Genomic DNA, 15,360 nt, shown 5'->3' with positions numbered 1-15,360 from the left:
CAACTGAAGCAGATGCTGTGGCACGTTGAGGAAAAGCATCATTTGATGTGCCATCGTGAGCCCTGTTGACAAATGCCTTTTCTAAGCATTGGTGGTTCAGTGGTAGAATTCTCGCCTGCCATGCGGGAGGCCCGGGTCCGATTCCCGGCCAATGCATAGCTCACTCGTTGGGGGTTTTTGTCTCTCTTGTTGGACACATTCTTTTCAGTCTTTCTTGAGTATAAATCAGAATCTGTTGTTGGCATTTAAATGTTCAATATACACATGTCAAGCAGTTGTCAGGTGCCCACAAAAACTACAAATCACAGGATTGCTGTGGCACGTTGAGGAAAAGCATCATTTGATGTGCCATCGTGAGCCCTGTTGACAAACGCCTTTTCTGAGCATTGGTGGTTCAGTGGTAGAATTCTCGCCTGCCACGCGGGAGGCCCGGGTCCGATTCCCGGCCAATGCATAGCTCACTCGTTGGGGGTTTTTGTCTCTCTTGTTGGACACATTCTTTTCTTGAGTATAAATCAGAATCTGTTGTTGGCATTTAAATGTTCAATATACACATGTCAAGCAGTTGTCAGGTGCCCACAAAAACTACAAATCACAGGATTCCTATTATATTGCTGTTTTCTTTCTTTTTTGCAGCATTCCCTTCATCACACAATTCTTGACTGAAAGTGACCATTCCTGAAAAGTACTCAACTTTTGTACACTGCTCAAAAAAATTAAAGAAACACTTTTTAATCTAAGTATTGCATCAAATCAGTCAAACATGTGGGATACTGATCTGGTCAAGTAATTAAAAGAGGTTTTTTTTAGTCAGCTTCAGCTGCTTTGGTGTTCATGAAATTAACAACAGGTGCACTAGAGGGGTAACAATGAGACACCCCTCAAAACCGGATTGGTTTTACACATGAAGGCCACTGACATTTTATTTCATTCTTGTGTTTTCTGACTGTTTTTTCAATAGTTTTGCATTTGGCTAGGGTCACTGTCACTACTGGTAGCATGAGGTGATACCTGGACCCTACAGAGGTTGAAGAGGCAGTCCAACTCCTCCACAATGGCACATCAATACGTGCCATTACCAGAAGGTTTGCTGTGTTGCCCAGCACAGTCTCAAGAGCATGGAGGAGGTTCCAGGAGACAGGCAGTTACTCCAGGAGAGCTGGACAGGGCTGCAGAAGGTCCTCAACCCATCAGCAGGACAGCTATCTGCTCCTTTGTGCATGGAGGACCAGGATGAGCACTGCCAGAGCCCTACAAAGTGGCCTCTAGCAGGCCACTGGTGTGAATGTCTCTGACCAAACAATCAGAAGGAGATGTAATGGAGTGGTCTGAGGGCCTGACATCCTCTAGTGGCTCCTGTGCTCACTGCCTGACACCGTGGAGCTTGATTAGCATTTGCCATAGAACACAGGAATTGGCAGGTCTGCCAATGGTGCCCTTTGCTTTTCACAAATGAGAGCAGGTTCATCGTGAGCACATGTCACAGACATGGAAAGGTCTGGAGAAGCCATGGAGAATGTTATGCTGCCGGTAACATGGTTTAGCATGACCGGTTTGGTGGTGAGTCAGTGATGGTCTGAGGAGGCATATCCATGGAGGGACGCACAGACCTCTACAGGCTAGACAACGGCACTCTGACTGCCATTAGGTATCAAGATGAAATCCTTGGATCCATTGTCAGACCCTACACTGCTGCAATGGTCCTGGGTTCCTTGTGGTGCACGACAATGCCTGGCCTCATGTGGCAAGAGGATGCAGTCACTTCCTGGAGGATGAAGGAATTGACAGCATTGACTGGCCCCAATACTCACCTGACCTAAATCCAATAGAACGCCTTTGGAACATTATGTTTTGTTCCGTCCAACACCACCAGGTTGCTCCTCAGACTGTCCAGGAGCTCAGGGATGCCCTGGTTCAGATCTGGGAGGAGATACCCCAGGACACCATCCATCGTCTCATTCGGAGCTTGTCCTGATATTGTCAGGCTGCATACAAGCATATGGAGGTCATGCAAACTACTGAGTACCGTTTTGAGTTGCTGCCAACGAATTTCAGAAAATGGACCAGTCTACCACATCAGTTTTTCACTTTGATTTTGGAACGTCTTGAATTTAGCCCTCCTGGGGGTTGATCATTTTCATTTCCATCAAACAATGTGGCATCTTTTCATTCCTAACACATTAACCAGTCCATATCAATGTAAATATCCAGTTTGATTTTTCCCCGCATTGAAATATGATGTTTTCAAAGTGTTCCTTTAATTCAACCCGCCCGGCCAGCAGGCAGATGGGTCCCCCCTATTTGAGCCGGGTTCTGCTCGAGGTTTCTTCCCTGTTAAAAGGGTGTTTTTCCTTGCCACTGTCGCCTTTGGGCTTGCTCTGGGGGTCAGGCATATGGGTTCTGTAAAGCGTCTTGAGACGATTTGACTGTAATTGACGCTATATAAATAAAATTGAATTGAATTGAATTGAATTAATTTTTTTGAGCAGTGTAGTTGTGTTTGTTAAGCATAAGTCTTCTGATATGGTTGTTTGAGAAATAAGAAGCTCCTCACTGCATCAATCAGGGTTAGATAAGTTGTTGAGAAGCAGAAGAGTTATCGAGCTAGCCAGGAGTCCAACCTAGAATCTTCTGATCCGTAGTCAGACGCGTTATCCATTGCTCCACCAGCCCTATATAATATGGCCCAGTATATATATATATATATATATATCCCTATATATTGTATTTTAGAAGGTTAAAAAGTTATTTGCAGTCCAATTTCCCATTAGTTAGATTTACTTAGTAAATCTTATTATTTTGCCCGGCGAGCTGTGTGTAATTATGGACCGCATATGCACAGATGTTGTATTTATCTGTGTTGATAACCACTGAGATTCCGTGTAAGTGGGTCCTGGCTAACTGCTAAAGCTAACGGCTAAGCTGCGGACGGACAAGCGTCGTCACAGCATGATCAGACTTTTCACTGGACAGACTGAGTTACCTGCCGCACCAGTGACCTGTATGTCCTTTCCCAGGACCTTAGATTGCTTATCTGTGAACTGCTGATTTCAACTCGGTGGGCTGTGGACGCCAATACAAGGATTCTGCCAGATACTAACTGTGAGTTTTGTAGACCTTGGAGATCAACTCTGCTGTGGGGATTCTGTGGACTGCTTCCTGTAAGTCACTGGAGGTTGCTGCTCTGCACCACGGATTCGGCGACCAGCTGGAGATCAACACACCAGCCTGCTGCGGTTTGGGGTTGGAATGTGCGCACATGAGTGCTTTTACAACATAATTGGTAAAAAGAAGTATTTAAGTGACTGGTCGAGTTGGAAAATAAGTTGCATGCAAGGAAATATGCTTCTGCCTCTTGTCTGGCTTGTTTGAAATGAGCCCTCAAAATCTTTACCCTGTACTGGAAACTATCCAGTGTCCATAGTTGGTCAGTAAGTACATGCAACAAAGAGAGAGAAATAAAAACAAGCAGAAGAACTAAAAGAGTTCCTCCAAGACTCAGCAATCCACCTGCATCTGAAGGATAAGGGACACGCTTCTGACTACGGCGATATTCACATTCTGGACAGAGAAGGAAGATAGTTTGAGAGGCAGTTGTAGGACTCCATCTTTGTTTAAATGGCACAGCGACCTCGAAACAGGAGGAGGCTACAACATCAATTACAAAACAGCTTTGGTGCAAGTGGAGTATTGAGGTCTCTCCCCATAAACTTTCACCATCAATAACAGGGTTGGAATAACACTGACATGTCAGTTTCACATTCTTTGTTATGTAAACCGGCAGCTCCACAATCATCAGTGCTGTTGATGGGACACCTGGTTTCATATCCATTCACACCTTTGAGGCAAGTGAGTTGTGGGTCATCAGTGGGCCATTAGCCACATGAACTTAGGGTGACTAGATACATCCCATGCAGAGTGAACTGAAGAAGCCTCTTGGATGAGCAGTGAGATGTCTTCAAGAATCTGAAATAGAAGATACATTGCTTTTACTGAAGCTCCTTGGATCACCATCATCTGGAAATGTAGCATATGAAAGAATCAAAAGAATCTGAACCTTTTCTCTTTAACGTTGAATGTGGCGTGTCACAGAATTGCGTTGCGTTGTGATGGATATTTGCTTGCCATGTATGGACATGTAGAAACAACAATCACGTGACTGGTATGGATGGAAAATAAAGGGTATATTGCTGGAAAAGACTTATTGTTTCAAAGCAATATGTGTGTGTAGATTCTCAATTTTCCAGGTCACATTAATGCTTATCACTGGAAGAGTCATCTATAAAGAGGGGAGGGAATTGACCGCATCAGCTACCAACACCAGAAATGCAGCAAGAAAGAATAATATCCATTGTTGGCACCTCTACAACCACTAACACTGTCATTGCTCTGTACCACACCATGTAAAACCAATATGCTTCAGCCTCTGTTTTACTTTACATGGTCTGAACCAAGCATATTCTCTTCTGTGAACACCCATATTTTCCAACTTGACCCGTTGTTTCATCACTTGCCTCACCATTACGTCACAGTGCCGTAATACATTGTATCTTCTACAGTCACAAACTATACTGGCAGTGTTCCCTTTGTGGACTACCTGGAAAGTGCATTCCACTTTTCTTGCACTATTTGTGTCTCACAGTCTGTTAGGTGGAAGTCTGAGCCTCATATGGGGCATGTGTTTAGATGCATGTTTTTTGTCACCCCAGAGTACACGTGAGCAGAAAAAAGCGCCCATTTTTGCTGTGTTTCAGGCCTCGTTGGCGCAGTAGGCAGCGCGTCAGTCTCATAATCTGAAGGTCGTGAGTTCGAGCCTCACATGAGGCATATGTTTTGATGCTTGATCACATGTATAACCAAATTTAGACATTAAACAAAATATACTTTCAGCTGTAGCTCAAACAGAAAGATACCTCATCTTCTGATGGAGGTCAACTGAGGTGGTAGGTTTGTGTGGCAGTTTGGATGCAGACAGGTCAGCTTGACTCATCGTGTTCATCCCAGCATATGACTCTTCCTTCATGTCAACAGTCTGCCAGGAGAAGATTTATCAACGTATTGCTTGAAACACTCCTTGTTGTGAACACCGTTTCTGGAGTCGTTGCTGCCACCTGTGAGGTCCCTCTTCATTTCTGCCACCAGGTGAGCAGAATACTCCAGAGCATTTTCAGCCACTCACCTGAATGTCTGCTCAAAAGCACAGCAAACTGGATTCTGAAGAACCCCAGCATGTGTTTTCTGTTGGCTGGATGGAAGCGGGGACTTTGCACTACGTCCTCATAATAGGCATACAAGCATTAAGAAAGCCATCAAATGATTGGCCGATTCTGCAAGTAAGTTTCTTTACATGGGAAAATACATTTGACTACACTGATGTAAGTTACAGTCTGTCCCTCTGGGATGTTTGACAGTGTCTTGGTTCTCTGCAATCAAGGACATAAGGAAGCACGACTTGCCGTGACCCGGATTCGAACCGGGGTTGCTGCGGCCACAACACAGAGTACTAACCACTATACGATCACGGCCTCTGGATGCTGGAGAGTGGTTGGTGAAATGCTATGAGCTCTGAATATCACACTTACGATTTGTTTTCTGTTAAAACTGATCAATTTTCCATTCAGAAGTGTTTCATCTGTATCCCATCCCAAAAACTGGATGTACAATCTCCAGGTTATGAGACTGAAATGCTTTCGACTGTAGCGGTGGAGCCAAAACCTGAACAATATGCACTTGGACTTCTACCTCTCATCCAGTTTGACACAAGCAGAACAGTGACAGTCACTGACAGAAGTTGTGTCGAGACGACTGTGGGTGCAGACAAATTTGTGCACATGCTGTGTATATATAGCATGAAGGAGAAGCTAAAGGCTTACCGAGCTAGCCAGGAGTTGAACCTAGAATCTTCTGATCCGTAGTCAGACGCGTTATCCATTGCGCCACTAGCCCTACACAACATGTTGGTAAGTGGGGACCTTGGGATCTGTCATGTCTTAATTAGTCATATGCTTGATTTTGCCCTGTTCTAAACTACGTCAACTGAAGCAGATGCTGTGGCACGTTGAGGAAAAGCATCATTTGATGTGCCATCGTGAGCCCTGTTGACAAATGCCTTTTCTAAGCATTGGTGGTTCAGTGGTAGAATTCTCGCCTGCCATGCGGGAGGCCCGGGTCCGATTCCCGGCCAATGCATAGCTCACTCGTTGGGGGTTTTTGTCTCTCTTGTTGGACACATTCTTTTCAGTCTTTCTTGAGTATAAATCAGAATCTGTTGTTGGCATTTAAATGTTCAATATACACATGTCAAGCAGTTGTCAGGTGCCCACAAAAACTACAAATCACAGGATTGCTGTGGCACGTTGAGGAAAAGCATCATTTGATGTGCCATCGTGAGCCCTGTTGACAAACGCCTTTTCTGAGCATTGGTGGTTCAGTGGTAGAATTCTCGCCTGCCACGCGGGAGGCCCGGGTCCGATTCCCGGCCAATGCATAGCTCACTCGTTGGGGGTTTTTGTCTCTCTTGTTGGACACATTCTTTTCTTGAGTATAAATCAGAATCTGTTGTTGGCATTTAAATGTTCAATATACACATGTCAAGCAGTTGTCAGGTGCCCACAAAAACTACAAATCACAGGATTGCTGTGGCACGTTGAGGAAAAGCATCATTTGCTGTGCCATCGTGAGCCCTGTTGACAAACGCCTTTCCTGAGCATTGGTGGTTCAGTGGTAGAATTCTCGCCTGCCACGCGGGAGGCCCGGGTCCGATTCCCGGCCAATGCATAGCTCACTCGTTGGGGGTTTTTGTCTCTCTTGTTGGACACATTCTTTTCTTGAGTATAAATCAGAATCTGTTGTTGGCATTTAAATGTTCAATATACACATGTCAAGCAGTTGTCAGGTGCCCACAAAAACTACAAATCACAGGATTCCTATTATATTGCTGTTTTCTTTCTTTTTTGCAGCATTCCCTTCATCACACAATTCTTGACTGAAAGTGACCATTCCTGAAAAGTACTCAACTTTTGTACACTGCTCAAAAAATGAAAGAAACACTTTTTAATCTAAGTATTGCATCAAATCAGTCAAACATGTGGGATACTGATCTGGTCAAGTAATTAAAAGAGGTTTTTTTTAGTCAGCTTCAGCTGCTTTGGTGTTCATGAAATTAACAACAGGTGCACTAGAGGGGTAACAATGAGACACCCCTCAAAACCGGATTGGTTTTACACATGAAGGCCACTGACATTTTATTTCATTCTTGTGTTTTCTGACTGTTTTTTCAATAGTTTTGCATTTGGCTAGGGTCACTGTCACTACTGGTAGCATGAGGTGATACCTGGACCCTACAGAGGTTGAAGAGGCAGTCCAACTCCTCCACAATGGCACATCAATACGTGCCATTACCAGAAGGTTTGCTGTGTTGCCCAGCACAGTCTCAAGAGCATGGAGGAGGTTCCAGGAGACAGGCAGTTACTCCAGGAGAGCTGGACAGGGCTGCAGAAGGTCCTCAACCCATCAGCAGGACAGCTATCTGCTCCTTTGTGCATGGAGGACCAGGATGAGCACTGCCAGAGCCCTACAAAGTGGCCTCTAGCAGGCCACTGGTGTGAATGTCTCTGACCAAACAATCAGAAGGAGATGTAATGGAGTGGTCTGAGGGCCTGACATCCTCTAGTGGCTCCTGTGCTCACTGCCTGACACCGTGGAGCTTGATTAGCATTTGCCATAGAACACAGGAATTGGCAGGTCTGCCAATGGTGCCCTTTGCTTTTCACAAATGAGAGCAGGTTCATCGTGAGCACATGTCACAGACATGGAAAGGTCTGGAGAAGCCATGGAGAATGTTATGCTGCCGGTAACATGGTTTAGCATGACCGGTTTGGTGGTGAGTCAGTGATGGTCTGAGGAGGCATATCCATGGAGGGACGCACAGACCTCTACAGGCTAGACAACGGCACTCTGACTGCCATTAGGTATCAAGATGAAATCCTTGGATCCATTGTCAGACCCTACACTGCTGCAATGGTCCTGGGTTCCTTGTGGTGCACGACAATGCCTGGCCTCATGTGGCAAGAGGATGCAGTCACTTCCTGGAGGATGAAGGAATTGACAGCATTGACTGGCCCCAATACTCACCTGACCTAAATCCAATAGAACGCCTTTGGAACATTATGTTTTGTTCCGTCCAACACCACCAGGTTGCTCCTCAGACTGTCCAGGAGCTCAGGGATGCCCTGGTTCAGATCTGGGAGGAGATACCCCAGGACACCATCCATCGTCTCATTCGGAGCTTGTCCTGATATTGTCAGGCTGCATACAAGCATATGGAGGTCATGCAAACTACTGAGTACCGTTTTGAGTTGCTGCCAACGAATTTCAGAAAATGGACCAGTCTACCACATCAGTTTTTCACTTTGATTTTGGAACGTCTTGAATTTAGCCCTCCTGGGGGTTGATCATTTTCATTTCCATCAAACAATGTGGCATCTTTTCATTCCTAACACATTAACCAGTCCATATCAATGTAAATATCCAGTTTGATTTTTCCCCGCATTGAAATATGATGTTTTCAAAGTGTTCCTTTAATTTTTTTGAGCAGTGTAGTTGTGTTTGTTAAGCATAAGTCTTCTGATATGGTTGTTTGAGAAATGAGAAGCTCCTCACTGCATCAATCAGGGTTAGATAAGTTGTTGAGAAGCAGAAGAGTTATCGAGCTAGCCAGGAGTCCAACCTAGAATCTTCTGATCCGTAGTCAGACGCGTTATCCATTGCTCCACCAGCCCTATATAATATGGCCCAGTATATATATATATATCCCTATATATTGTATTTTAGAAGGTTAAAAAGTTATTTGCAGTCCAATTTCCCATTAGTTAGATTTACTTAGTAAATCTTATTATTTTGCCCGGCGAGCTGTGTGTAATTATGGACCGCATATGCACAGATGTTGTATTTATCTGTGTTGATAACCACTGAGATTCCGTGTAAGTGGGTCCTGGCTAACTGCTAAAGCTAACGGCTAAGCTGCGGACGGACAAGCGTCGTCACAGCATGATCAGACTTTTCACTGGACAGACTGAGTTACCTGCCGCACCAGTGACCTGTATGTCCTTTCCCAGGACCTTAGATTGCTTATCTGTGAACTGCTGATTTCAATTCGGTGGGCTGTGGACGCCAATACAAGGATTCTGCCAGATACTAACTGTGAGTTTTGTAGACCTTGGAGATCAACTCTGCTGTGGGGATTCTGTGGACTGCTTCCTGTAAGTCACTGGAGGTTGCTGCTCTGCACCACGGATTCGGCGACCAGCTGGAGATCAACACACCAGCCTGCTGCGGTTTGGGGTTGGAATGTGCGCACATGAGTGCTTTTACAACATAATTGGTAAAAAGAAGTATTTAAGTGACTGGTCGAGTTGGAAAATAAGTTGCATGCAAGGAAATATGCTTCTGCCTCTTGTCTGGCTTGTTTGAAATGAGCCCTCAAAATCTTTACCCTGTACTGGAAACTATCCAGTGTCCATAGTTGGTCAGTAAGTACATGCAACAAAGAGAGAGAAATAAAAACAAGCAGAAGAACTAAAAGAGTTCCTCCAAGACTCAGCAATCCACCTGCATCTGAAGGATAAGGGACACGCTTCTGACTACGGCGATATTCACATTCTGGACAGAGAAGGAAGATAGTTTGAGAGGCAGTTGTAGGACTCCATCTTTGTTTAAATGGCACAGCGACCTCGAAACAGGAGGAGGCTACAACATCAATTACAAAACAGCTTTGGTGCAAGTGGAGTATTGAGGTCTCTCCCCATAAACTTTCACCATCAATAACAGGGTTGGAATAACACTGACATGTCAGTTTCACATTCTTTGTTATGTAAACCGGCAGCTCCACAATCATCAGTGCTGTTGATGGGACACCTGGTTTCATATCCATTCACACCTTTGAGGCAAGTGAGTTGTGGGCCATTAGCCACATGAACTTAGGGTGACTAGATACATCCCATGCAGAGTGAACTGAAGAAGCCTCTTGGATGAGCAGTGAGATGTCTTCAAGAATCTGAAATAGAAGATACATTGCTTTTACTGAAGCTCCTTGGATCACCATCATCTGGAAATGTAGCATATGAAAGAATCAAAAGAATCTGAACCTTTTCTCTTTAACGTTGAATGTGGCGTGTCACAGAATTGCGTTGCGTTGTGATGGATATTTGCTTGCCATGTATGGACATGTAGAAACAACAATCACGTGACTGGTATGGATGGAAAATAAAGGGTATATTGCTGGAAAAGACTTATTGTTTCAAAGCAATATGTGTGTGTAGATTCTCAATTTTCCAGGTCACATTAATGCTTATCACTGGAAGAGTCATCTATAAAGAGGGGAGGGAATTGACTGCATCAGCTACCAACACCAGAAATGCAGCAAGAAAGAATAATATCCATTGTTGGCACCTCTACAACCACTAACACTGTCATTGCTCTGTACCACACCATGTAAAACCAATATGCTTCAGCCTCTGTTTTACTTTACATGGTCTGAACCAAGCATATTCTCTTCTGTGAACACCCATATTTTCCAACTTGACCCGTTGTTTCATCACTTGCCTCACCATTACGTCACAGTGCCGTAATACATTGTATCTTCTACAGTCACAAACTATACTGGCAGTGTTCCCTTTGTGGACTACCTGGAAAGTGCATTCCACTTTTCTTGCACTATTTGTGTCTCACAGTCTGTTAGGTGGAAGTCTGAGCCTCATATGGGGCATGTGTTTAGATGCATGTTTTTTGTCACCCCAGAGTACACGTGAGCAGAAAAAAGCGCCCATTTTTGCTGTGTTTCAGGCCTCGTTGGCGCAGTAGGCAGCGCGTCAGTCTCATAATCTGAAGGTCGTGAGTTCGAGCCTCACATGAGACATATGTTTTGATGCTTGATCACATGTATAACCAAATTTAGACATTAAACAAAATATACTTTCAGCTGTAGCTCAAACAGAAAGATACCTCATCTTCTGATGGAGGTCAACTGAGGTGGTAGGTTTGTGTGGCAGTTTGGATGCAGACAGGTCAGCTTGACTCATCGTGTTCATCCCAGCATATGACTCTTCCTTCATGTCAACAGTCTGCCAGGAGAAGATTTATCAACGTATTGCTTGAAACACTCCTTGTTGTGAACACCGTTTCTGGAGTCGTTGCTGCCACCTGTGAGGTCCCTCTTCATTTCTGCCACCAGGTGAGCAGAATACTCCAGAGCATTTTCAGCCACTCACCTGAATGTCTGCTCAAAAGCACAGCAAACTGGATTCTGAAGAACCCCAGCATGTGTTTTCTGTTGGCTGGATGGAAGCGGGGACTTTGCACTACGTCCTCATAATAGGCATACAAGCATTAAGAAAGCCATCAAATGATTGGCCGATTCTGCAAGTAAGTTTCTTTACATGGGAAAATACATTTGACTACACTGATGTAAGTTACAGTCTGTCCCTCTGGGATGTTTGACAGTGTCTTGGTTCTCTGCAATCAAGGACATAAGGAAGCACGACTTGCCGTGACCCGGATTCGAACCGGGGTTGCTGCGGCCACAACACAGAGTACTAACCACTATACGATCACGGCCTCTGGATGCTGGAGAGTGGTTGGTGAAATGCTATGAGCTCTGAATATCACACTTACGATTTGTTTTCTGTTAAAACTGATCAATTTTCCATTCAGAAGTGTTTCATCTGTATCCCATCCCAAAAACTGGATGTACAATCTCCAGGTTATGAGACTGAAATGCTTTCGACTGTAGCGGTGGAGCCAAAACCTGAACAATATGCACTTGGACTTCTACCTCTCATCCAGTTTGACACAAGCAGAACAGTGACAGTCACTGACAGAAGTTGTGTCGAGACGACTGTGGGTGCAGACAAATTTGTGCACATGCTGTGTATATATAGCATGAAGGAGAAGCTAAAGGCTTACCGAGCTAGCCAGGAGTTGAACCTAGAATCTTCTGATCCGTAGTCAGACGCGTTATCCATTGCGCCACTAGCCCTACACAACATGTTGGTAAGTGGGGACCTTGGGATCTGTCATGTCTTAATTAGTCATATGCTTGATTTTGCCCTGTTCTAAACTACGTCAACTGAAGCAGATGCTGTGGCACGTTGAGGAAAAGCATCATTTGATGTGCCATCGTGAGCCCTGTTGACAAATGCCTTTTCTAAGCATTGGTGGTTCAGTGGTAGAATTCTCGCCTGCCATGCGGGAGGCCCGGGTCCGATTCCCGGCCAATGCATAGCTCACTCGTTGGGGGTTTTTGTCTCTCTTGTTGGACACATTCTTTTCAGTCTTTCTTGAGTATAAATCAGAATCTGTTGTTGGCATTTAAATGTTCAATATACACATGTCAAGCAGTTGTCAGGTGCCCACAAAAACTACAAATCACAGGATTGCTGTGGCACGTTGAGGAAAAGCATCATTTGATGTGCCATCGTGAGCCCTGTTGACAAACGCCTTTTCTGAGCATTGGTGGTTCAGTGGTAGAATTCTCGCCTGCCACGCGGGAGGCCCGGGTCCGATTCCCGGCCAATGCATAGCTCACTCGTTGGGGGTTTTTGTCTCTCTTGTTGGACACATTCTTTTCTTGAGTATAAATCAGAATCTGTTGTTGGCATTTAAATGTTCAATATACACATGTCAAGCAGTTGTCAGGTGCCCACAAAAACTACAAATCACAGGATTCCTATTATATTGCTGTTTTCTTTCTTTTTTGCAGCATTCCCTTCATCACACAATTCTTGACTGAAAGTGACCATTCCTGAAAAGTACTCAACTTTTGTACACTGCTCAAAAAAATTAAAGAAACACTTTTTAATCTAAGTATTGCATCAAATCAGTCAAACATGTGGGATACTGATCTGGTCAAGTAATTAAAAGAGGTTTTTTTTAGTCAGCTTCAGCTGCTTTGGTGTTCATGAAATTAACAACAGGTGCACTAGAGGGGTAACAATGAGACACCCCTCAAAACCGGATTGGTTTTACACATGAAGGCCACTGACATTTTATTTCATTCTTGTGTTTTCTGACTGTTTTTTCAATAGTTTTGCATTTGGCTAGGGTCACTGTCACTACTGGTAGCATGAGGTGATACCTGGACCCTACAGAGGTTGAAGAGGCAGTCCAACTCCTCCACAATGGCACATCAATACGTGCCATTACCAGAAGGTTTGCTGTGTTGCCCAGCACAGTCTCAAGAGCATGGAGGAGGTTCCAGGAGACAGGCAGTTACTCCAGGAGAGCTGGACAGGGCTGCAGAAGGTCCTCAACCCATCAGCAGGACAGCTATCTGCTCCTTTGTGCATGGAGGACCAGGATGAGCACTGCCAGAGCCCTACAAAGTGGCCTCTAGCAGGCCACTGGTGTGAATGTCTCTGACCAAACAATCAGAAGGAGATGTAATGGAGTGGTCTGAGGGCCTGACATCCTCTAGTGGCTCCTGTGCTCACTGCCTGACACCGTGGAGCTTGATTAGCATTTGCCATAGAACACAGGAATTGGCAGGTCTGCCAATGGTGCCCTTTGCTTTTCACAAATGAGAGCAGGTTCATCGTGAGCACATGTCACAGACATGGAAAGGTCTGGAGAAGCCATGGAGAATGTTATGCTGCCGGTAACATGGTTTAGCATGACCGGTTTGGTGGTGAGTCAGTGATGGTCTGAGGAGGCATATCCATGGAGGGACGCACAGACCTCTACAGGCTAGACAACGGCACTCTGACTGCCATTAGGTATCAAGATGAAATCCTTGGATCCATTGTCAGAGCCTACACTGCTGCAATGGTCCTGGGTTCCTTGTGGTGCACGACAATGCCTGGCCTCATGTGGCAAGAGGATGCAGTCACTTCCTGGAGGATGAAGGAATTGACAGCATTGACTGGCCCCAATACTCACCTGACCTAAATCCAATAGAACGCCTTTGGAACATTATGTTTTGTTCCGTCCAACACCACCAGGTTGCTCCTCAGACTGTCCAGGAGCTCAGGGATGCCCTGGTTCAGATCTGGGAGGAGATACCCCAGGACACCATCCATCGTCTCATTCGGAGCTTGTCCTGATATTGTCAGGCTGCATACAAGCATATGGAGGTCATGCAAACTACTGAGTACCGTTTTGAGTTGCTGCCAACGAATTTCAGAAAATGGACCAGTCTACCACATCAGTTTTTCACTTTGATTTTGGAACGTCTTGAATTTAGCCCTCCTGGGGGTTGATCATTTTCATTTCCATCAAACAATGTGGCATCTTTTCATTCCTAACACATTAACCAGTCCATATCAATGTAAATATCCAGTTTGATTTTTCCCCGCATTGAAATATGATGTTTTCAAAGTGTTCCTTTAATTTTTTTGAGCAGTGTAGTTGTGTTTGTTAAGCATAAGTCTTCTGATATGGTTGTTTGAGAAATGAGAAGCTCCTCACTGCATCAATCAGGGTTAGATAAGTTGTTGAGAAGCAGAAGAGTTATCGAGCTAGCCAGGAGTCCAACCTAGAATCTTCTGATCCGTAGTCAGACGCGTTATCCATTGCTCCACCAGCCCTATATAATATGGCCCAGTATATATATATATATATATCCCTATATATTGTATTTTAGAAGGTTAAAAAGTTATTTGCAGTCCAATTTCCCATTAGTTAGATTTACTTAGTAAATCTTATTATTTTGCCCGGCGAGCTGTGTGTAATTATGGACCGCATATGCACAGATGTTGTATTTATCTGTGTTGATAACCACTGAGATTCCGTGTAAGTGGGTCCTGGCTAACTGCTAAAGCTAACGGCTAAGCTGCGGACGGACAAGCGTCGTCACAGCATGATCAGACTTTTCACTGGACAGACTGAGTTACCTGCCGCACCAGTGACCTGTATGTCCTTTCCCAGGACCTTAGATTGCTTATCTGTGAACTGCTGATTTCAATTCGGTGGGCTGTGGACGCCAATACAAGGATTCTGCCAGATACTAACTGTGAGTTTTGTAGACCTTGGAGATCAACTCTGCTGTGGGGATTCTGTGGACTGCTTCCTGTAAGTCACTGGAGGTTGCTGCTCTGCACCACGGATTCGGCGACCAGCTGGAGATCAACACACCAGCCTGCTGCGGTTTGGGGTTGGAATGTGCGCACATGAGTGCTTTTACAACATAATTGGTAAAAAGAAGTATTTAAGTGACTGGTCGAGTTGGAAAATAAGTTGCATGCAAGGAAATATGCTTCTGCCTCTTGTCTGGCTTGTTTGAAATGAGCCCTCAAAATCTTTACCCTGTACTGGAAACTATCCAGTGTCCATAGTTGGTCAGTAAGTACATGCAACAAAGAGAGAGAA

At 44.7% G+C, this 15,360-nt stretch overlaps 13 non-coding genes across 13 annotated transcripts; 9 read left to right on the top strand and 4 right to left on the bottom strand.

Moving 5' to 3' along the window:
• Positions 1 to 85: 85 nt before the first annotated feature.
• On the top strand, positions 86 to 156 carry trnag-gcc (transfer RNA glycine (anticodon GCC)). The gene has a single exon. It is a non-coding gene; the product is annotated as a tRNA-Gly (tRNA).
• Positions 157 to 383: 227 nt separating this feature from the next.
• Positions 384 to 454, top strand: trnag-gcc (transfer RNA glycine (anticodon GCC)). The gene has a single exon. It is a non-coding gene; the product is annotated as a tRNA-Gly (tRNA).
• A 4,300-nt stretch (positions 455 to 4,754) lies between these two features.
• On the top strand, positions 4,755 to 4,827 carry trnam-cau (transfer RNA methionine (anticodon CAU)). The gene has a single exon. It is a non-coding gene; the product is annotated as a tRNA-Met (tRNA).
• Positions 4,828 to 5,453: 626 nt separating this feature from the next.
• Positions 5,454 to 5,525, bottom strand: trnah-gug (transfer RNA histidin (anticodon GUG)). The gene has a single exon. It is a non-coding gene; the product is annotated as a tRNA-His (tRNA).
• A 348-nt stretch (positions 5,526 to 5,873) lies between these two features.
• Positions 5,874 to 5,946, bottom strand: trnar-acg (transfer RNA arginine (anticodon ACG)). Its single transcript has one exon. It is a non-coding gene; the product is annotated as a tRNA-Arg (tRNA).
• A 172-nt stretch (positions 5,947 to 6,118) lies between these two features.
• trnag-gcc (transfer RNA glycine (anticodon GCC)) lies at positions 6,119 to 6,189 on the top strand. Its single transcript has one exon. It is a non-coding gene; the product is annotated as a tRNA-Gly (tRNA).
• A 227-nt stretch (positions 6,190 to 6,416) lies between these two features.
• trnag-gcc (transfer RNA glycine (anticodon GCC)) lies at positions 6,417 to 6,487 on the top strand. Its single transcript has one exon. It is a non-coding gene; the product is annotated as a tRNA-Gly (tRNA).
• Positions 6,488 to 6,706: 219 nt separating this feature from the next.
• trnag-gcc (transfer RNA glycine (anticodon GCC)) lies at positions 6,707 to 6,777 on the top strand. Its single transcript has one exon. It is a non-coding gene; the product is annotated as a tRNA-Gly (tRNA).
• A 4,065-nt stretch (positions 6,778 to 10,842) lies between these two features.
• On the top strand, positions 10,843 to 10,915 carry trnam-cau (transfer RNA methionine (anticodon CAU)). Its single transcript has one exon. It is a non-coding gene; the product is annotated as a tRNA-Met (tRNA).
• A 626-nt stretch (positions 10,916 to 11,541) lies between these two features.
• trnah-gug (transfer RNA histidin (anticodon GUG)) lies at positions 11,542 to 11,613 on the bottom strand. The gene has a single exon. It is a non-coding gene; the product is annotated as a tRNA-His (tRNA).
• Positions 11,614 to 11,961: 348 nt separating this feature from the next.
• trnar-acg (transfer RNA arginine (anticodon ACG)) lies at positions 11,962 to 12,034 on the bottom strand. The gene has a single exon. It is a non-coding gene; the product is annotated as a tRNA-Arg (tRNA).
• Positions 12,035 to 12,206: 172 nt separating this feature from the next.
• trnag-gcc (transfer RNA glycine (anticodon GCC)) lies at positions 12,207 to 12,277 on the top strand. The gene has a single exon. It is a non-coding gene; the product is annotated as a tRNA-Gly (tRNA).
• A 227-nt stretch (positions 12,278 to 12,504) lies between these two features.
• Positions 12,505 to 12,575, top strand: trnag-gcc (transfer RNA glycine (anticodon GCC)). The gene has a single exon. It is a non-coding gene; the product is annotated as a tRNA-Gly (tRNA).
• Positions 12,576 to 15,360: the final 2,785 nt, after the last annotated feature.

The sequence above is a fragment of the Acanthochromis polyacanthus genome, chromosome 12, assembly GCF_021347895.1.
Source record: "Acanthochromis polyacanthus isolate Apoly-LR-REF ecotype Palm Island chromosome 12, KAUST_Apoly_ChrSc, whole genome shotgun sequence".
Lineage (NCBI taxonomy): Eukaryota > Metazoa > Chordata > Actinopteri > Pomacentridae > Acanthochromis > Acanthochromis polyacanthus.
This window is presented reverse-complemented; position numbering and strand designations above follow the sequence as displayed.